Here is a 24,341-nt window from a genome sequence, read left to right as displayed (position 1 = left end):
ACCACCAAGCTATCCATAACACTAAGACCAAGCATTAACCCAAACTCAAAACAGCCATTTAAACTGCCCTGCTTATCCAGGAACACATAAAAAAATGTCTACATTGCCCATGCAATATCATATCAGCTTTATGTGATTAGAAAAGATCAGGGGAGCACAGTCACTTTGACTAAGACGTGCAAAATGAATCATTTATACTTGCCTGTCTCTCTCTTTACCTCACCAGCAAAATCTCACTTATTTTATTATTTTGCAGACTCCTGCTTCCTTTTTGAGGCTGCACTGGTCAGTATTTTTTATACTCATCATGGGACAGACGGCTACATTTCACCACTTCAGCAGAGCTTTCAGCCTCTTTAAGCTCATTGTTTTGGTTTACTGTTTCAGGTCAAGTCCTCATACACTCAACTTGTAGCCACAAAAGGAAACTGCATAAAGCTCTGATAAACTAAGTGTAAGGTGTATACAAATATATATAAGCAATGGGAAATACCTGGTGAAGAAATAAACATGTAAAACACAAAACTCCCTAGAACACCAGAGTCAGTTACTTGAAAAAAAATCCCACGGGTCTCTGGAGCTGAGTCAGTACTTTCACATCAGTGTCACTGTTTATTCTTGATTGAACTCTATTTTCTGTTGGCTTCTCTTTCATTAGTCTTTTTCAGTTTCAGTCTCTATTTTCTCTTCTTCAAATTTTTTTTATTATTTGTTTTCTTGTTTATCTGGTTTACCGTTTTTGTTCTTGACTTCTTGATGTGAGATATGAATCAGGCTCTTATGATAATGCCAACAACGGCTGCTGCTAACTAGAAGATATGGTAGTAGATAAATGCAGTTGATCATTTTAAGGACTTTTTCTCTCTTTAATACAGTATATAAAACATATTAAATTGTCAACATCTCACTGTTTGACTTTCAGCATTGAATTGAATTACTTTTCACATTCATCAAGCACTGATGGATCTCATATCACATGTGACCTTGCATTTTATTGACTCCTGCTATGTAAATATAATAGTATCACTTAAATATAGTCTTATTATGTATTTTGAGAAAGTCTGTGTTAGTGTTTAAGAGAGAACTGAACTTATGAATCTTAAAACTTCTCATTTCAACTTTGTCAGATATCAAACTCTTGTCACTATAGGGACCAAAGAACTGCTCCATTAGTGACCCAGAAAGAAAGGCTTTGAGGTATGGCAGTCGGCATTTCCAGGGTCTTGAGGTAATAGAGGCATAACTTTGATCTTTGAACCACGTAAATGGGGGGGTGTAACCTGACGGCATCGAACGGGGAGCACATGGCGTACTTTCCCCTGTGAAGGACCCCGAGGAAGATCTGAGCAGGTGGCTGCTGGGGGGAAGTGGTGAAACTTTGTTTGCACGCAGCGCACGACGGTCACTCAACACACCGGGGAAAACTTGGGTGTTTTCACATGGTCAGCACTATTCTGCAGCAGAGCAGTGTGCAGTTTGTTTAAGGCGGGGGGGTTAAAGTCCTTATTGAAACCAAAACAAGACTCTAGAGCCATGTTCATCATCATCTCCTCATCATCACCACCACCCATGTGCAAAAATAACATTTGCATATGAGGATGAATGAAAAATGTCTCTTGTTATGACTCAGTAGCTTGGGCGTGACAATTGTCGGCATAAGGGAAGTCTGAAGGTATAAGAATATCTGCAGTCTTTGAGAAAAAGACTGCAGATATGCAGATTGCAAAAGTGGAACAGGTAAAAAGTAATTGTTATTACATTTTTGTATCATAGCTTCCTTAAAGCAGAAGTGAGTGATATATTTGTGTTAATATAAGTCTTAAATAGTTATATCTTCCGACAGCAATCACTTACATAGAGTGTTTGGACTGAAACACGGGTCTCTCAGTCCCTCTGCTCTGCTCTGAGCCGAAGAGAAAACATTTATCGTATCCTACAGACTGTTATGGTGCGTTCAAGGAAACTCGTATTTTTCCGACCGTGAAGTGGTACCAGTTCGATCTGGTACGAGTTCACCGGTCGGAAGTTATGAGTGGCCGTTATAGTAGTATATAGTATAGACTTTCACCGGTAAAACAGGTCGGAAAAACACGAGTGGGTTGCCTGGAACGCTACAAAGTCGTAAGTTGTGACTTGAAGCTGTAATTTACGATTTCAAAAGCCTGCCTGGAACGCAGCATTAGCGAAAACGACCGGATCACTCACTTCTGCTTTAAGTTACACCCCCATCATGCACACAGAAAAGTTATAGTCCTTTACTTGTCCGTGTACTTTGTGGGCAACAATTTTTTGACATTGCATAGAATAGAATAGATCTTTATCCACCAAGGTGGAAAATTGTCTTTGGCTAACCTAAAACCTATAAAATGAGAAAACTAAAATTGTTAAGAAGCTAATTTCCAGTTTACCATTTAGAAATGGGATGGAGAAAAAAACTGAAAACAATATTTTTCTACATGTTTTTTTGTTTTTGTTTTACAATGTTACTTTTGGTTGACCAGGAAGTTGTAGCTATGATGGCTGCTGGTAGCTTAGGCTGCCTGGAAGTCAGAAGAATTAGCTGCAGTAATTTTGAACCATGATTTGGAGATGGCTGTAAACAAAATGTCTTTGCTGGAGTATATGTGTTTTAGTGAAGAACATAGACTAAATGAGAATTTGTATGGTGATATCATTGCTGCTTTATGCTCTCAGAGATCCAAACATGGATTATGATTTGCTGGATCGGCTAATGCTGATTCCCTTTGGGCCAAATAAAATGTGTGCAAATATTTGCTTTGTTCTGTCTCAACAACCCTCAACAGTTTGAAATAGTCAACATGTAACTATAACAAAATCTGTAACTCCTGATGCACCCATTGCATTCACTGCTTACTAACCAAAGCTCCAGAGAAGAAGCAGAGTCAGAGGAGCGGGAGGTGGGGAGCTGCTGTGAGGAGTTCTAGACTCCACACTCCTTTGCCCACTGATCCCTATCAACCAAAGAGACGATTGGCGCCCAGTAGCTCGGCTTCCGCAGCAATTACCTCCTCCCTGGAGACACACGGGAGAAACTGAGAGCATAGGCAGCTTCACTGTGCGTGTATGAATGAGTGAGTACAAGTGTGTGTGTGAGGGAGAGTGGGTGGGAAGAAAGTTTCTATGTGTGGGAGTGATGTATGTGCATGCTTACAGTACATATGTGTGTGTGTGTGTCCATATCAAATGTGTTTCTGCTCTTAATTGAAGCACCGGTGTGACCATGTCAGAAAACTGAGCTCGACCACGTAACCAAAAAATACTCCTAATCCCTCCGTGTGCCCACATTAAGTATTCAGTTTCCCATTTACAAACGGCCTCCAGCTCCACACCATTTGAAAACTGAAAGCTGATCCACTCTGAGGTTAAGCCTGTGAGACAGAGACCAGTGTCAGAAATATCTGATTTGTCATAATCATCCTTTTTTTCCCCCCTCCATTAGCTCCATACAGCTGGTGGGGACGACCTGTTAGACCTGCAAGTTAAATTACCTGTGGAGCAGATGGAGTCTCCGTATCCTCAGCACATCTTTGTTGAACACACCTATACCCTTCCTTGCTGAGCATTTAATAGGAAATTTGACACCACTGTATGTTTATGTATCCAGCTGTATTGTAGCAAGACTGGAAACTGTTAATGTGGTAGCATGATATCTTATCTGCACAATGTTTTTTCTTGCTTCAACTCTTCGAGATAAACGATGGTATGCCTCACATGTAGCCACGCAGAGCTGAGCTGCAGTTAATGTCACATATGAAAATAATTAACATATTTTCAAACATATACATGGTGTGTAGGTTACTTGGCCGTGTCTTCTGTTGCTGGAAGAGTGTGTGGGTGAGCTTTCGACATTCAATGATTTCACTTTGACAAGGGTTTGGACAGCGCACAGTGGCCTTGAAAACAATCTACATTTTGTTTTCCAGCATGTTAAAGAAGCTATGATGTTTGATGGGAGGGAGCTGTATCAAAAAAGTGAGCTGATACTATATAATATGGAATCATCAGCGCAGGAACAGAGAGCGGGGGTTTAAAAGTCTGACACTACTTTACCTCACAGATAGCTATCTGTCATGATACATGGAGTGATTTAAAGGTGTTAGTTGCAAGTTTAATTCCTCCCGGCCAGTAAGTGTCGCACTCACACTCACCTGCTCTCGTTCCAACAGTCAATTGTACTGGTTGCCAGGTATACGCCTATAGGGAGCGACTAGTAGTGAAAGCTAAGCTAACGCTAACCATATTTAACGAGCAGCAGCTCCGCTGTTGACAGCAGACTGGAAACACATCTGAATCATTTCACACTAACTCACCTGCAGACGAACCCGACACACCTGCAGCATCACACCTGCACTGGAAACGTTACACTATCGGCTGACCGTCAGTTAGCATTAGCATTAGCACAATGCCATTTCTCCACAGAGCTATCACGATCTGGCCCCTGAGCTCCGCCTCACGTGACGTCAACGTACTAATGCTGTTGGCGCAGAGATAATTTCATGCCGACGTTGCCAACCAGATGTAAACATACTTTTTTTTAAATACTTTTATTCTGCACCCCTCTAGACGTTCTGTGGATGTATTATTTTTGAAAAATGTATCGTTTTGATGAAAAAGTTGTAGACCTTTAACATAAAGCTTTAACTTAAATTGTTTGCAAGTTTTGCTTTTGCTTCATAGCCAATGTTAGCATAAATAACTAGGCTACTTAGCAGTTTTTTGCAGGAGCTCCAGCGTTACTGTGCTCATTAAACAAGAGGTCATAATGCCCCCTCTCAGAGGAGCTATACTTCTTCTGGGCTGATCAGAAGTTACAGTGACCAAGAATCATAAAGTGGCAGTCAGACTGGGCTGAGGCTGGATAGCATGCTATCTTCAGCACAAGAAAATAAGAGAGAGTTAATATTAGTGTTGATTCCCACCTTTGGAGGCCAATTGGTGACTAAAGGAATGAAGTTTAATGAGACTGCTATGCTAAATTTGGAAAGATTTTATAAAAACGTACAATTATCGTCTTAAACTTCTATGGCTTTTGAAAAGTCAGGTAGGTAGAGTATCGAGGCTTATATTGTGGTTTTGCTGCCTCTGGGCTTCAACAACCGAACATCAACAAGGAAAAACCAACTCTATCCACCAAGGTGTAGGGGAGACTGGGGTTGGTTGTCACACTCATCATAACTCGGCAACCAAAGGGCCCTATCACACGATATTGGTTTTGAAATTGAAGAATTGAGAGCAGAGTTCACCTACGTAGTCCTGGCTCTAGTGTGACACTCAACCTTTAGTTGAGAGCATTTTGTTTTTTTTTCATGTTGTTTTGTACATTTTAAGATCTTCACTATTTTTCTTCTGGGCTTTTACACAATGGGTTTGTAACAAAGAAATTGATACCATTAAAAAGTATGAAGGGAAAGCTATAGTTTTCATTGTCATTTGGTAGTGAACTTGTTACAGGATGGTTGTAAACTCAGTTTTTAGCAAAAATTGTCAGCTGGGGTTGGTTGTCACATCTTTGGCGGGGTTGGTTGTCACATGTGACAACGCCACCCTCCCAGCCGTTCAAAGGAGGTATGGGAGCAGTGTTTCATGTGCAAGCAGTGGGCACCCCAGCTCTGCATCCTTGTACTGTCCAGTCCCTATATCTGCCATCACTGTCTCTCAGAGAGTACCTTGTAATGTTGGAATGACTACTCCAGGATGTTTTGATGAGGCGATATTCACGCAAAACTAAAACGTGTGACAACCAACCCCAGTCTCCCTAGTAGAGATTGTGTAATGCAGCAGGATGCATCTATAGAATGACTTAAAACAAAGAGAATATGCAACAGCCTGAAGAAAGCTGCTGTTATCAGACATCTTATTTCAAGAATTTAGTAAAATTTTCTGATTATAATAACAAAATCTTATTCTTACTCTCTATGTTTCTACTTCAAATTCACATGTTCCTTGAAATCATTGAGTTGATGTCATTTAAAAACAGGTTGCATGTGTTAAATTCACATTGAGATTGAGTTTTCGTGCAAATGACTGCAGTTATAAACTCTCTGAACGGGGTCATTAGACATCATGAATAAATCAGGGCCTTTTCTTTATTAAGTATTTGAGTCGTTCTCAAGTGTTTCAATAAAGATTCAGAGGACTTTTCCACTGCTTGTCACGTGTGAAGCTGAGATGTTTTATGTTACTCGTGGTGCTTTAAAGACGGAGATAACCATGTTTACTCTCGCTCTATTGTTTTAGCTGCATGATGGATGACACAGTGAATTGCAAGTGATTAATTGCTCATTGCAGTGTGGTGTGTGAGTGGAAAATGTGGATTTAGGCAAATGTGTTTGTGTGTGTTTGTCTGCAAACGTATTGTATAGTTAATAAAAGTGTGTACGTTCCAATTACAAAACAGTGAAATGTGCATGAATGTGTGTGTGTCAAGTGTGTGTGCATCTAAAGTGTGTTGTTCTTATACTAATTGGAGAGAGCTCGGAGTCAAGGCTCAAGGATAAGATAAGATTGCAGAAACCAAACGCTGCTGTCAGGAAACAACCATGTAACTACAATTTCAGTGTTTTTCTTCCTCAGAGCGGATGTTTCAGCGTGGGTTTGTGCGCAGAGTGAGCCTCATCAACTCTGAGATATTTTGTAAAAAAAAAAAGAAAAGAAAAAAAAATCGGTGAAATTTCAAAACTGCATCATTGCCGTAAGTTAAAGAAGAGAAAAAGAAAGAAGGAAAGGAAAGGGGGGGAAAAAAAGCATTTCCTTTTTCCCGATCCTGGAGGACAGACTGACTTTGTGCAGATACGTGGTTTTTCGGTCCGACAATGGCGAGAAGCATCTGGTAACACTTCTGTGTAATTGCTGCTGTGAAACCCTGAAGATCTGAGAAGAGAAGAAAATTCCAACATGTTTTTCCTTCGTCCTTCTCCTGCCCCGTTCGCCTCGAGTTGGAATTTCACCAGAGTTTAGGCAAAAACAAAAGAGACGGGTGTTCTGTGTGTACGAAGTGAGAGAAAAAAAAAACACTTGGATGGGATGAAATACAAGGAGGGCGTGTGTATGTGTGTGTGTGTGTGTGTGTTGAAGGTGTTTTCTAATAGCTGTGTTGAGATCCAAAGTTAAGTTGTGAGGAGAATTAAATGGGAACCAATTTCTTTTGTAACAGGCGCTGCTCCTACCAAAAGACAGAGCACTAAGTGAAAACAAATGATTTTTAATGAATAATTGCTCAAACTTGAAGTGGTGCTCCACAAGCTTCTTGTCTTTTTCGACTCTGGCAGCAGTTAAAGCAGACATGGCTGCAGAACATGGCTGCTTCTGCACTTCCACTCCCAGCCATCACCTGTCATTCAGACAGTGAGGGTGGAACCGTCCAATCCCTTTATTGCATTGTTTTGAAAAGAGCAAACTGTGGCTTATTATTCCTGATTAAAATGAATGAAAAATGAAATGACGATTTTTTTTAACGCAAAATAAAATACTAATCATGTCTGTTTAATTGCACCTCTATAAAAAAAAAGAAATTAAAATTAATGAATCAGTGTTGAAAAATGTTGATTTTACAATTTTGCACCGCTTGAACCGACACATGGAAGTAATCGAACAGATGTGTTTATCTCACACTTTCCCTATGACAACATAGAGGAAAGGACACAAACGTACGCGCACCATTGGGGTATGTTTTAACCATTTGATTTCCGCAGAAAGAAAACACCAGAAACAGGCGACTAAAAAATCCTCACAGAATTCCTGCTGGAAGTTTTTATTGTTTTTATTGCTGGAGAGAACAAAACATCACAAAGTCAGCACTCATCACGCTCCCATACACACATAGTGGATATGTCAGATAGACAGTTGTCTGATTGATTCACAGATGTATTTGTCTGGATACATCAAAGCTGTATCATTATGTATTTATATAAACATTTAAAATGAGCTTTTATTTTGAAATTGGGTGTGATGTTGACCTAAGACCAAAAAAGGAGGTTCCTGCCAGATGTCAAAATCAAATAATAATCATTTTAATTAACACATGAAAGTAAACTGAGATTGTTGCTTTTACCCAGAACAAATGCATTTCATTTTAGAAAAAAAAAGGTTTGTTATTTCAAACCCTCTTCTGCCTTGTCAGGCTCCATTCTTATCTCAACAGTTTTTCAACAATAACTGCAATGGTAGATACAACAGTGCAGAACCTCATATGTATACAATAAGGTCCCCCAAAATGTTGATTCTGTGTCTTTGGACAGAAGTAAAATTAATCTACGTAGATTAAACAGCAGCATGAACACCTATACTCACATAATGCAAACAGTGAAAGACATCACAAAATGGAGATAAGAATGGCATAACAGTTTATTAGTACACTATCTGGGTCCCTCTGATATCCTGGTTGGACTGGGCCTCTGTTATAAGCATAGATTATAATCATATAATCCTAAAAGCCAAAACAAAGAAACTATCTATCCCACTGTGGTTATAACACACAGCAGGCATTCATGTTCATTCATTGTTTGAAGGGTCAAACAAAACAGAAAAAGGTTATTATAATAAATACAACTGCTAATTAACAATACGACAATTTGACACAACCATTCTAACGTGTGATTCACTTCCTCCCGGTCTCCTCTGAGGCCCTGCAGGCTGCTAACTCCACACTGTTGGATCACTGTGAAGAACAGAGGCTCTCAGTCCCTGAGCCTTTTGCTGACACTAATCAAATACAACAAACTCTTGCGTCGTAAGTGCAACCTCATGAATATGCAGCTCTCTCATCTCTAAGGTACAGGTATTCTCTTGAGGCCAAGCGAGAAGTTGAGTAAAAAAGAATTTAGTTTTTTGTTGCCTCCTAATAGTTTTGAAAAATCAATTTTATTGTTCTTTATTGTCAGCTCTCTGACTTTATTTCTCTTAAGCTCCTCTGTTCTCTGTAAAGCTTTGAACTGCACTAACCTGTATGAAAAGTGTTTAAGTTTTATTAATTGATTAAGTGATCGCAAAACTGTTAAAACCTTGATAGTAAACCAGACGGAGTAAATAAAAAAACGGAGTAAATTAAAAGAAAAAACATTTGAATAGGAAGCGTTGCTTATGTTTAACCAGTATTCTGAAGGTGGATTTGTTCTTTTTTTTTTTTTTTTTTGATATATTTGGTTTTCACTGAAAGGCTCAAACAGAGTGGGTGCTTATTTACTATGTAGTAGAATACACAGTGACTCCACCTGATTGCCGGTTTAGTTCAAGTAGTGACATTTTAATTAGGAGATCACATGGATGGACATACAGACTAGACCTGGTTTCAGCGCGCACACGCAAACACAACACAGCGCACACATGCTGACCACACACACACACACACACACACACACACACACACACACACACACAGCCCGCTATCACCAAAATAAATACTTTATACCCACACATAACCACATTTCACCAACATATCCAACCACACCAATGAGCCCACCCTGACTCTGGATCCAAATCCGCCGTCCCAACTGGCTCTAATTTAGCGTTTCAAGTCTCTGTGTGGCACCAGGGTGGCAGAGTGGCAGGGTGGCACCGCTGGGGATTTGTGGGTGTCTACGCTGCCAGGGGGGCATGTGCCCACAAGCTGTCTGCCAGGCTTCAAAGCAGCCTCTCATTTTTGTTGCTGCATACTGTCACTTCTGCTGAGCACACTCTTCTGAGGATTGCTGTTGTGAAATTGCTTCTTTTCTTTTTTAATTTGGTTTGTTACAGTATACTGTAGAAATGCCAGCTTGAAGGGGAGGTATACGGGTGACAACCTCTGTGTTTAGTGGTAGTTAGAACAAAGTTTTCACAGATAACAAGTGCTAATTCTACTAGTAACTCTTTCACACATTTTCTCTTATCAAGTTAAACAAACAGATTCTATGTAACTGATCCCATGTGTATTTTTCTTATGACATATGTCATTATGTGTTTGTGTATGAATGTGTATCTGTGTGATTATGAATCATATGGATGTTGGTCTGTTTGCGCTGTGTCTTGCCCAGGGACTGCAAATGGAATTAAGTTCATGTATAGCTCAATCCTTTTCTATACAGTAGCTACTCTTTCTTTTTTAAATATTAATGAATTTTGCAAATGGTCCCTGATATAAATATATAAACTAAAAAAACAAAAATGAAAGTAATTTATGTGTATATATATATATATATATATATATATATATATATATATATATATATATATATATATATATATATATATATATATATATATATATATATATATATATATATACATATATAATTTTCGTACTTTATACTGTCCTTGAAGATTTGTTGTTTTAAAGAAAGAAAAAATAACTGTGAAGTTTTATATCTCCTCTCTAAGGCTTCTCTCTGCAGCTATAGTAGCAACAGGTCAGTTAAGTGGGCCAATCAGAAGAGAGGAGGCCCAAAGTCTCTCCTCTGATTGGCTGAGAGATCTACTAAAACTAAATCAGAGGCAAACACCAAATGAAGCATTTGGAGAAACTGAATCCTGCAAAATTGCTGCTTTGTTGTGACATCACAAAGTTACAGAAATCCTGACCGCTTTTTTAAGGCTCATTTTCTGAATACAGACTGTGCATTTCTCTGTGGACTGAGGATATTCTTTCACAGTATTCATATAGAACCCAGACCTGCTTTACAATGATAATAAATACATGGACATCTCACTAAAGGCTAGAATATGGGCCCTTTAAAAAGAATTCTTTGTTCATTGCTAGTGCAGATTTTGTGATATCTATCCCTTGGATCTCTGCTGCTGCCCATTCAACCTTCATTTGTGGTGCTCACATCACAGACATAATAAACAAATACCAAGAGCCATGCAAGCACTGTGAAGTTAAATGCCCAGGTTAGGATGCTAACATAATAACAATGCTAACTTGCTACTGTTAAGTAGATACAACATCTATAGCCAACCATGTTCACCATATTCATTTAGTGTGTCACTTGATAAATGAATTTTACCTGCTGATGCTTCAATTTCAGTTTAGTTTAGTTTATTTGAAAATTGACAATGCACATTTGTAGAAAAACACATGTAAATGCACCCAAATTGGCTTAAAAAGCTATAGTTTTCATCATTTGTCCCTCTGCCAGATTGTACAAGGCAACCTTTAAAAAGAACGACAATGGAATAAAATATAGTACCACATGGGGTAGAACACATTCTATACACACACTGTACAAATACATAGGCCTACATAATAAATACAAATGTGGACGACGATAACGTGATGCGTGTCCGCGTTAATACACATTTGTACAACAATAACATCAGTGCTCACATCTTTGGGTGTCTACAAGCCAGTTCTTAACATTTGCTTTGAATGAGTGATGTGATAGAGATTCTCTGATTGATTGTGGCACTGTGTTCCATTGATGTGATGCTTTGAGTGAGAACACAGCCTGGCTGAAAGTGGTGTTCCTTAACGGTTTTATGCAATCTTTCTTTGTCGCACCTCGCATAGTTCTAGTAGCTTCACGCTAAAATGAGTGTTAATCTGATTTCATGTCAGTAGTGTTGAGACATTTCACTGAAACGTACAAATGTTAACATCACGGAAGGAAGGAAGTCACTCAGGGGGATTCACCCTCTGGGGGTCTCACATTAGTGATGCGCGGGTCGGGGTTTTTTCCACCCCGCGGGTCCCGCATCTATGAAGTCATTTGACCCGCCCCAGCCCGCCCCGCACCACTGCATCTATTTTCATAACCCGCCCCGAACCGCCCCCCTGCTATTACGTAAATGGGCATCTTTTATTCAATATGAAAAAACAGCTCTGAGTGACACTTGAAACTGGCGTGCATTTACGTAAACTATCAACAATAAAGGCTTGTAATTCTGACATTAATACACATTAATAATTTATTTTAAGTCTGTCAAATTTTTATATTGTTTTTTTTAATGACCTGCCCCGCCCTGCACCGCAAATAAAGTTTGACCCGCCCCAGCCCGCGCATCACTATCTCACATGTCTGTTAATACCAATCCAATCCAAGTGATAATGTCACAGTTACAACAGAGCAGCACTGACAGCTTTCATCTGAGCTGTTTACTTTTTTTTTTTTTTTTTTTTTTAAATCCAACGTTACTGAACAGGGAGTGGATATTTTTGTTGGGGACTATTTTGAGCTGCGGATTGCTTCACATTTGGCAATTTAGTGAGTATTTACAGCAGCAGCAGTAGCAGTGGTGTATGTGGGACCGATTTAAAATCAACCACAGTGCCAATATTGATGGTAATGAAAGAGCATGTCACTGAGTAGCTCACTGATGTGTTTTTAAAAGGTTTTTTGTAGGTCTGTGGCGCAGATGAACAAGACATCAAACCGTGGAGACACAGACACTTGTTAGTCAAATCATTGATCAGCACAAATTGCTTATTTTTTGGCTTGGAAAAAAATATCATTCTTACTATTTTGTGGTTACATTCTCATCTCAACACTTCAAATTACAATTTACGATAAAACCTTACTACTCATACAACTTTGTTTAGTACATTGCAATACTATTACAGTATTTTGGCTGAATTGTAGAGGTTTTTGCATCTGTCTTTTCTTGTCAGAATAAGATGTTTAATTTGAACTTTCTCCCCTAAAATTATTATTTTTTATTAAGAATTAAAATTCTTTTAACTAATCTTGAAAAATTCAATTGTTATTTGTATTCTATTTTTTTTTTTTTTTTGTCTATGATTAAAGGGACAACGAGGAGTTTCTATTCGGTTATAAAAAAGTCTCACGTTAATGTGGATGAATCTCCGCTACCCACACTTGTTAATGGGCCCATTTTCGATAAATATATCGTTCTGTCTCTATCGTTATTTTGTTATTATTAGTGGTGGCGGAAGTGCTGGTCGAGCCGACCAGCGTTTCCTTCGTTGCGAATCATGAGAATAACGCAGCCGCATCGCCGTTTATGGTCGGAACTACGGTGGTATGTGAACCTCTTTGAACCTCTGACCTTAATTATTGATGAATGAAAACATGAGTCCGTCTTGCGCCCGGTAAAAGAAATGTACGGTGCGCGCGGAGGCTCATAAATGTAGTGTGAAAACGCTTCGCTTTTCCAAAACTCCTCGTTGTCCCTTTAATGTGACTATGTGTTTGAAACTTTATGTGCTGCCATTCTTGGCCAGGTCTCTCTTGCAAAAGAGATCTTGGATCTCAATGGGACAAACCTGGTTAAATAAAGGTTATAATAGTAATTTTGCAATTTGAAATTCCACCTCCCTGTCTAACATTCCTTTGAACTTTTAATTAATCACTATTTGATTCAATTTTATGACTACAATTTTTTTTCTCACATCCATATCATAAGCACACACTTCAGATTCAAAGCGAACGCATGTGCAGAGTTTGAATATCGCTTTTGTGTTGTAGGATGTGGGTGTCTTACAGGCTGTCTGTTTTATTTCTTCTTAAATAGTTCAATACAATATAATGTCTTTCTTATATATCTTTGAACACAACTGTATAATGTCTTTTTTATATTTTATTCCTTACTTCTGCTTGTTTACTTCTCACATGGATTTCCCAAATTGTTGGATCAATAAAAGGTCTTGTGTAAATCTGATAAGAAACACATCAACACTGAAACCGTATGGCACGTAGGTACATGTTTACTGCCCGGTGACGTTTTTGTCATGTGTTTTAAATAAAATAGAAAGAGATATATCACTCTGGCACCCTGTGTTGACAGATTTGTACACACACAAGCTGCTGCCTGTCTAATCAGAGATGCTTCCAAAGCTCTAATTCAATCTGCCCTCTCGCCCTCAGAGGGATGGAGGACCACATACAGTGTGTGATTAAATGACCACCCACACAGACAGGCCGGCAGACAGGTAGGAAACAAGTGGAGGGAGCAGGCAGGTGGGAGGAAGACAGATAAACTTTCTCTGTCGTCCCACAACAGATGATGCTGACTGAGACTTTTGCTGTTTGACCTCTGAGAACTCAGTTCTTGTCCTAAAGCAAAGGAGACTTGACCTGTGGAATAAAACCAAGATGTGTGTTAATAATCAGATCCATTATCTGTGATAAAATGTGCAGATTGTTTCACTTACAGAGGAAACAGAGTAAATACTTTTATTTTTTTATTTTTTATTTTTTTTAAATCTTTTGCTAAGGCCAACCAAATAGCTTTCGTGCTTTTGTGCTCTGGCTGTTTCTCTAAAATTACAGCACTTAACTGCACTTTGTCACAATTACTTTTTAGATTTTGACCAGACTCTGTGTTTGCCTTTTCAGAGCAGGTGGGTGGACCTCAGTGATATTCAAACTAAGTCATTGTTGAAGATTCATAAACCCCCAAAGACACGAGCAGATTTTCCCACCAGAGCTGAAAACTGCTCGTTCACGGTACCCTCAGGAAATCTGATTAATCACGTCTTTCCACTGACTCCAAAATCGACTTGGTGTCCTGTCCTGTCTTGGCAAACGGATCATTAAACACCTCACAAATATTTAATTTGATATTTTTTTAAAAGGGGCTGAATGATCCCCCTGCAACATCTGGCCACTGCAGTTTATGGAGTAAACAGGATTGGTTGGGGATTACCAAACTGCCAGGTGGTCCAGGCACCAGCTCTTTATTCTAAAGGTCAGATATATTGGAAGTTTAATTGTTCCCACTGCTTTTCTAACTTACAGTTTGTAAGCCTTGCAGTTCTTTGGCTCCATTTGATCAAGCTGAACTTGAAGATGCATCCACCCACAGTGAGAATCAGAATCAGTTTTCACATGAGGAATTTGCTTTGGTATGTACGACAAAGTTAGAAAAGCGAGAATACAGAGAAAGTTAACAAAAAGCAAGTCCTGCAGGGCTGACAACTTAAAAAGAGATATTTAACTTCCTTTGACAAGAATATAAAACACATTGATAGCCACATGGTCATTTGAAAATGTTTTATCTAACATCCTATAATGATAAATCTATTGTCATAAGATCCCCAGTTGTTTTAGCAGAAGAAAAATTCTTTTGTAATCACTTTTGTCACATGTTAAAAGAAAAAAAAATCCTAAATGATTTCAAGACTTGCAGTAACAAACATGAGACGACTTAAATTGATGCACAGTAAATGTCATGTTTGATAAAATAATGTTGAAAAGCCATCTGAGGCTGGTGTCAGTTCAAAAGCAGTTAAAGCTGTTTTAACTTGAACACTCACTCAGCTGTATCATCATATTTTCAGTTTATGTTCACTGTTACGCTGCCGCTTAGTGTTGTCAGCCGAGCGCTGGCTGGGCCGGCTTCCAGGGGACTGAGAAGCAGTGACACATATCCATGCGTGCACACACACACACACACACACACACACACACACACACACACACACACACACACACACACACACACACACACACACACACACACACACACACACACACACACACACACACACACACACAGCCCCTGGTGTCTACTGCCCTCTACTGTTCTTCATATTGTATGCATGTCTGTAGAGAGGAAAAAATAGTTTCTTCTGTAAATAGTGAGCATTGTGTAGGTCTGATACGTGTCATTTGGACACATTCAATGGATTTCTCCATGAACAATAAATACTATTAATGAATGAATAATGAACAGACAGTGAAAATGCACACAGCTTTCACCTGGTTGTGGTTTGCGGCATTTTATTTAAAAAACTGTGTATGTACATGAGCATGAACATTTGAATATTTGAACCATGGACTCCCTCAGGAGAAGAGACAATTTATTTAGCTATTACCACTTTTTATACCAAATACTACAAAGAAAGAAAAATACAAAGCTAATTGCTTATTGAAAATATAAACCTGTCTCTATATAATTAATTCATTCCACATTTGTTATCGTGTGCAACAACTCCTAACTCCTAATGGAAGACTATCTAAAAAGATACACATTTACAAATGGATGGATGGATGGATGGATGGATGGATGGATGGATGGATGGATGGATGGATGGATGGATGGATGGATGGATGGATGGATGGATGGATAGATGGATAGATAGATAGATAGATAGATAGATAGATAGATAGATAGATAGATAGATAGATAGATAGATAAACAATAACTAACATACTAAAACAGAAAAGGTCTATTTACTGTAAGTAAAAGTGAATAAAAATATGTTAGATTCATCAGAAGGTGCTAGATGTAAGTGTAAATGTTCTCTTACCAATAAAATTCCTGCTGTTAAGATGTGTAAAACATGCTCCACCAATCCCGTGATAATAGATGAGTTTCCACACAAATATACTGAAAATCTTAACCATATTTTCAGGATCTCTACAAAAGACACAACTATGTGTTTCCTTCCAACACTGTTAAACTAATTATACTGTAGGAGTTGGCTGACCGGGATAAGTAGGAGATAACAGTAATTCTGCCATCAGGTGCCAATCTAACCACTGCAGAGGAACAAGGTGTAGAGAGATGACTTCATCAAAAGACATCAGTCAACCCTCGAATAAAGGAAAACCATGAAATAGATTGACCAGGAACATGGTGGACAATAGAAATCATTCAGTATTTTGTTTTCTTTTTGTATCATTTGTGAATGTCTCATTCACAGCTGCCAAATGCTTTTGTTTGTCACCATTTTTTTTAATGTCTCTCATGGAGCAGAGGTTGTGATTTCTGAGTGTCAGTGCAATACTCACATTTCTCCCCCTCTAAAAGAATTAACCCACAATGCAATTGCCAAACTACATACACGGCTAGTGTGTAACCTGAATTTAAAAGGAGGATATACTCTGTGAAATTTAGTGAAGTCAGAGTATAAAGAGTAGAGAATAGTCATGTTCTAATAATGTCCACATACCATAAACACTGAAGTAGATTAGTAACTTGGTTTAGGGACTTTCACCAGAGCTTGTTGTTCTCAAATTATGTAACTTTTTCAAATTAAGTTACATGAACATGTTTGAGGTGAGTTTTTCTGCTGTGTTTTGATTAACACATTTACACATGATCAATATTTCATCCTTGTGTCACCACCACTGTGAGGCTGAATCCTTGTTGGCTGCACCCAGGTTGGTTAGCTCATGACATTATTTTTTATTAAAAAAATGTATACCCTTTTTGGTAGCAAATGTTTTTCCTGTCCCTTTAACACTTACACTCATGGGTTACCCTGCCCTTAAGGGGACAGCTGGGTTAACTATTATTTAATGTGTATTTTGCTTGTTCAATGGCCCTTTTCAATTGCGTATATAATATATAGATAATAAAAGCTGTCTGAGTGGAAGTTGTGTGTGTCGAGGCAGTCAGAGTTAAACATGAGCAAGCTTTTCTGTCTCTCCAGCCCCTGGGGGACATGGAGGGAGGAATGTTTTCCCGTCGCACAAAAACCTTTGATCTCAAACCCCCTAATCACTTCCTGAAGATTATACAGTACGTGCACCTCTGCACAGCCCTCGCTGAGTGTGTGTGTGTGTGTGTGTGTTTGTGAGAGAGAGACACAGAGGGAGTGCAGTGTGTGATTGCCTGAGGGCAGTAAGGGCAGATGTGGTCCACTGTATCCAGCCTGATGACAGACAGAGATAGGGAAGGAACAGAGACAGGAGCATGATGTCATCAAACAGCGGTGACCAAGATGAGTTAAAAATACATTTTGGCTTCACACTGAAAGAATATAAACTGATCCAAAAAGAGCAGGGATGATGTATTTTTGTCGGGTCAAAACAGATGATAGTGTAACACTGTTGTGGCGTCACTTTCACATTGATCTGAAGGGTCTGTGGGTCGTAGGTGAAGAACAGCACGGAACTACTTCTCCGGACGAACTCAATAACTCTTTATTAGCCACAGGACCAGAAAAAAAACAAAACCGAGGGCCACCAGTCACTCTCTCTCTCCTCAACTGTCACCTCACATCACGCTCACGTCACACTCCTCTTCAGGCGATCTCATCATTCTGCCCTCAGTTCTATCCACACAACATAAAATAGTTCCTAGTAACAAAGACATAAGACTCTTTATTGATCCCACATGTGGGAAATTATCTTGTAACAGTAGCAAAGATGCGTTTAAGGTATAATGTGTAGGAATTATCCCCATCTAGCGGTGCGGTTGCATATCGGAACGTATTCTTGATGTTGCATTCACGTGAAATCGGGGGGCGACCGCCATTCCGAAAATCTCTGAAGGGCCGTCACTCCGAATGTGTTTTATTTTGAAAATTGACCGGATTCTCTCATGCTTCTGTGTTTGACTTCCTGCCCGACACGATCGCCCACGGCACATAGACCAGACCCCCCCCCCCCCTTCGAAATTTCACCCAGGCGCAAGCCTGATGCAGCCGCGGTGCTCCTGCTGAAAAAGAAATGTCCTTGCTCTGTGCTTTGGTTGGGTTTAGGCAATGTGGAAAGGTGTTGGTTAAGTTTAGTGAAAATATCAGGTAGAGGACAAGAAAATCTCTGCTAACATGCTCTGGGAGTCAAACCCTGACCTCCCACACCGGAGGAGGATGCTCTAACCACGGTACTACCAAGGAAGTCGCTATGATGTGTGTACCCAGTGCCTTAAACCTTTTAATGGCGGACTTTTTTCCAGGTTCGGAATGGCACCCCTTTTCCATAAATAATTAAGGGCCGGCATTCCGACACATTAAAGTAAACGTTCGGAATGGCGGCCCTTCGGAATGGCACCCTGGAACCCTAGGCACATGGTCCATATGACGGTTGCGAACGGAGCTCACTTTTCTTCGTCCAAAAAGACACACCAAGAACCATCCAAATACCTCCACACAGCTCGTCTGTAATGTCCGCCTTGTATTGAAGCCCCAACATGAGACATTGTTCCGAAGTCTATATTTCAAGCTTGTTCGTTGCGGAAGCTCCTCTTCCTGGTCTGTTGCGTGATGGACTCCTTTCGCAACCGTCATGGACATGCAGTGCTGCACGGAGCCCCGCTGTAACTCAGAGAAGGCACGGAGGACTCTGAAACCTTTCCCAGCCCTTAGTTGACATGAGGGTGAGTAGATAATGACTGAAATTTGAATTTTGGGTGAACTATCCCTTTAAGCGTTCATGTAATACGGCTCCCCCACTTCCGGCGCGCCACTCTAATGATGGCGCTCTTCTGAAGTTGTCTGACGGAGCTACCAAAAATGACCATAAATTATGTACATCGTATAGCCCAGGGGTGTCAACCTCATTTTAGCTCAGGGGCCACATGGAGGAAAATCTATTCCCAGTAAAATCATGGTATAATAACTTAAAAACAAGATTGTTTTCTTTGTTTTAATGTGGTCCAAAATGTACACATCACAATTAATCCTCTTGTCTTGACAAAAAAAAAATGCAATTTGAAGAACATAGTGCCTCAGTAATTGGAACTTAGACTTTGTCTCAGTGTATCTACAAAGTCATTAAACTTTAAAGGATAATTTCCGTTTTTTACAACCAACTTATTTCTAGCAAAAATACTATCATTTTATTCACCCAGACAACTTTGGTGTCATTTGGAGTTGTTTAGCCCCAGTGGAGCGGCGCGTATATCCGTATAATGCGAGAACTATTATATTATTCGCCAATATTTTGTTATGATACACTAGTGATATTCCCCTCCGAGCCCGTGGTGGCATGTTATCAACATCCGGCGTCTGTAGGTTGACTACTAACCTCTTATCTGGATGATGTCATCTCCGACCGCTGCCCGGCGCGGCTAACTTGCTACCACTAACTGTGCGTTCACACCAAAAGCTTCCAAAGCGTCAAAAACGCCGGAAGTCAATTCATTTTCAATGAGCGCCCGGCGACACCGAGCGTCCAAAGCGTCAACAGGCGTTGCCGCGCTTCCAGAGCGTCCAAAGCTTCCAAAGCGTCCAAAGCGTCACCAGATGAAAAGTTGAGCCAGGTTTAACTTTAGGGTAATGAGCTATGACGCGGCCAAGCGGCAACCGGCGGCAGCCTGTCAGAATATAGATATCCGTCGGTTGCCTGTTTTTTTCTTTTTTTTGTATTTCGGCTCTCCAATGACCAGCGCGATCGAACTTTGACGTCAGTCACCAGACGAGCGGCCAAAGCGGCTGAAAATATTTGCCGTTTTGGGAGCTGTCTTGTCTGACGCCCCCCCTCGAGCGTTTTTGACGCTTTGGAAGCTTTTGGTGTGAACGCACAGTAATGCTACGGTTCGTTTCTGCGTGTTTCTGACTTGTCAGAACAAAATGAGCAGCTGGATGAAGTTCAGCTTCCACAGGCTTCCTCTCCGCAGCCTGGACTCACTAAAGCTCCGGCTAGTTGAGCTAAAAATGGACCTGAATGCAGAAGCAGAATGATTATTATCAGAATAAGCCGGACAGCGGTCGGAGATGACATCATCCAGACCAGAGGTTAGTAGGTCAACCTACAGGCGCCGGATGTTGATAACATGCCACCACGGGCTCGGAGGGGAATAGCACTAGTGTATCATAACAAAATATTGGTGAAATGAACGAGTTTTGCGTCGGATAACGTGTTATTCAGAGGCTGCATTGCGTGCCCCGTGTTCTCGCATTATACGGATATACGCGCCGCTCCACTGGGGCTAATTTCGTCAAAACAACTCCAAATGACACCAATGTTGTCTCAGTGAGTAAAATGATCGTATTTTATAGAGTTGAGCCGGATACTCGGCTGAAACGAGTATCCGGTACGGATAAAGCACTTTTGCCGAGTACGAGTATTATACGAGTAATCGGAGTCAATATCTGGGCTCGGATTAAATAAAAATCCTCATTGGATAGCTGACTGTGTCTGCGTTCTGTGAGAGGCTACAGCCCCTCCCCTACACACTCGCAGATGTGTTGTTGTGTCCGCTCTGATCACTCACACACAGAACAGCTCTCTGTCTCTCCCTCAGTCACTCGGGTTCGCGGGACGTTTTCCGTTAATGTTTAGGGTTTCTTTCTTCAGCTTCAGGTTATATTACTTAGGTTGGTACTTACTTATGAACTAGTAGAGTTCTGGTACTTCGTTCAGACGTGGTGCCGACTCGCGTTGCGTCTCTGCCTGTCGGAGATTTTTTTTTTTTTTTCTTTTAACCGTCATCTGGCTGCCTGGCTCTAACACTTTCTTGCTGTATTTCGTGAAAAAACAAAGCTAGTAGTGGTATAAATATTGGAAATCAAGCTACACACACACACACACACACACACACACACTCTCTCTCTCTCTCTCTCTCCCCCCCTCTCCCTGCCGGTCGTCGGAGTTTTTTTTTTTTTTTAAACCGTCAACTGGCTCTAACTGTTTTATGATCTGACAATTTCTTGCTGTATTGGATGAAAAAATAAAGCTAGTAGTGGTATAAATATCGCAAATTAAGCTAGTACACACACACACACACACACACTCTCTCTCTCTCTCTCTCTCTCTCTCTCTCCCTCCACCTCCCTCTCTCTGCCGTCGGGAGTTTTTTTTTTTTTTTTTAACCGTCAACTGGCTCTAACGGTTTTTTTTTGTTTTTTTTTTACTTCTTGCACTGAGTGTCTGACACTTTCTTGCTGTATTGGATAAAATAAAATAAAATAAAGCTAGTAGTGGTATAACTAATATTAAGCTACACACACACACACACACACACACCCCCCCCACCCCATCCCTCTCTCATGATCAGTGATACAGAATAATGAGTGACACAGAGAATACTTCAGCTGACACTGAACCACCAGTCAGAGTTTTATTAACCTTGCAGGAGGGTCAAATCAGTGACAATGAAAACAGTGGCAGTAGCACCCACCTTTCCCCCACTGAGACCAACATTGCATCTGGTGATGGAGGTCCTCCTCCACCAAAGACCAAGAGGACTTCTACAGTATGGGACTCTTTCACTGTTTCTGAAAATGATCCCTCCAAAGCCATCTGTAAGCTCTGCAAGTCCAAGCTAAGCAGAGGTCGAGATGCAAAACATTACAACACAACATCTCTACATAACCATCTGCTATATGTCCATCACATGAGAAAGCCCACTGTATCAGCCACCTCCTCCTCCTCCTCCTCCTCCTCCTCCTCCTCTCCTCTTCCTTCTCGGGTCACTGGTGTTCAGCTGGGTGCTGCTACGGGCTCACATTCATCTTCCTCTTCACCAATACTCACTGCATTTGCAGCAAAGCAGCCATTCTCAGCAAACCATCCCCGGTCAAAACAAATTACAGACATGATTGGTAAAATGATCTGCACTGATCTTGAACCTTTCTCTGTGGTGGAGAGGAGAGGCTTCAAGACACTTGTTGGCTTTCTAGAGCCCAGGTATAAGATCCCATCGAGGCACTATTTCAGTCGAACTGTAGTGCCTGAGCTGTATGAGGCAATGAGAGGGGAGCTGGTCCAGTCACTTAAGGCAGCTGAAGGAGGTGTCATCAACCTCACTACAGATCTCTGGACCAGCAATCACAATGCACATGCATATCTCTGTCTTACTGGGCACTGGTGTGAACGTGTAGGGGAAGCTTCAGTACAGAGGAAAGCAGGGCTGCTAAATGTCGGTGTGCTGGACATTGAGCACACATCAAACAACATTCTGTGCTGCCTTAAGGAAAAGATGAGAGAGTGGGAAGAGTCTGTTGGTCAGTCTGTCACAATACGGTTTGTTGTTTCAGATAATGCAGCCAACATGGTGAAAGCTTTGACTGAATATGGGCACATCCGTTGCGTGTCCCATACACTTCACTTGGTGGTGATCAAAGCACTGGAGAAGGCCAGGGTTGTGACCATAGACGGATTACCGCATGGGCAAAGTGGGCGTGTGCCCAGGGCCCCAGACCCAATAGGGGCCCTTGGCCTTCAGAGTTTTTTTTTTTTTGTATTGAATGCTTTAGAAATGATAAATCAGTCATTGACGTACGTACGCTGAGGTCAAATGTACAGTGCGTTTTTGGAATGGAGACGCGGGCGCTCAGTGGATCAGCTGTTAGCTACTAGACGAAAACAAAGGAAAGAAAAGGCTGAAACGGCTGAAACTGCGCTATGTAAGTGGCCGTAGAGGACAGACTGATCCGAGAGTTGGACTACCTTATCAAGGACTTTTCCAGGAAAAAGCCGGTGGTTTTGGTGAGTAGTTTCTATAGGCTATAGCCGATATCCAAGTACTCCAGTAGGCTACTCGGCATCTGAGTGCAGTCTGACCCCGACTCATAGGCGCCGATTCCGTGGATGCTCCGGTGCTCAAGCACCCACTGACCAGGTTGAGCACCCCGGGGGGCACGCCACCAGATGTGCATTTCTCCGTGCCGGTCGGCAAGCGCCTTGGTCCCTCAGCTGTGTGTGTGTGTGTGTGTGTGTGTGTGTGTGTGTGTGTGTGTGTGTGTGTGTGTGTGTGTGTGTGTGTGTGTGTGTGTGTGTGTGTGTGTGTGTGTGTGTGAGAATGTGTGTGTTAATCTCTCTCGCGCTCTGTTAAGATGAATAAATAGAAACCGCTGCAGAGCGCGAGCCTGGCACAGAGGTGCGCGCTCTGGCGCATCTGGCACAATCTGTTAACGGCGCAGAAAGGAAACTGGCTCCGCTCCGCGGCTATTTCACGTCCGACGTCGATGGTAAACTCACGTTTTTATTGATATTGTAGCGTCCGATCCGACGTAACTACAACATTACACAAATTCATCTGACAGCTCTCACTTCTTCATCTGCTCCTCCTCACTCACTCACCTACACACAGACACAGACACAGGACTCTGTCTTCCTCACACTCACCCCGGCCCCTCATCCAACCTGCCCGTACCGTACCATACACATTGACAGTCAGTCAGAAATCACAGAACTTAAACATCATAACAAGAACGTTACTGCGGGGTCGCTACAATATTTGCCATTAATAATCCAATCCATTGCTACGTGGCATGATGCGCACCAGTGTTTGTAGAGCCCGGTTCAGGGGTGCACAACCCCCCCACCCCCCCGCGCGCACCACGGGCAAAAACATATATAGCTATTGTCCTGTACATGGCAGGTGCCAAACAAAAAAGACCTAAAATGACAGTGATTTTGTTTTGTTGTGTGTTGCCCGGTGTTGTTATGTGCGTAATGGGAAGAGCGCCTTTGCGCGCGCACTGTTTGCTTGTGTAGGCAGGGGCCCTTGGCGAGTTTGTGTCCAGGGCCCGTGGTCATGATAATCCGTCTATGGTTGTGACATCTCTTCTCTCCAAAGCCAGGAGCATATCTGGCCATGTTCATCGTTCAAGCAAAGCCAGCAACAGACTACATGAGCTGCAAACACAGTTGAACCTCCCCCAGCACACGCTCATAACAGATATAAAAACAAGGTGGAACTATACGTTCTACATGCTCCAGCGGCTGGTGGAGCAGCGCAGGGCTGTGCAGATTATGACTCAGGAGTCT

The sequence above is a fragment of the Trachurus trachurus genome, assembly GCF_905171665.1.
Source record: "Trachurus trachurus genome assembly, chromosome: 8".
NCBI lineage: Eukaryota > Metazoa > Chordata > Actinopteri > Carangiformes > Carangidae > Trachurus > Trachurus trachurus.
Note: the sequence above shows the minus strand (reverse complement) of the source record.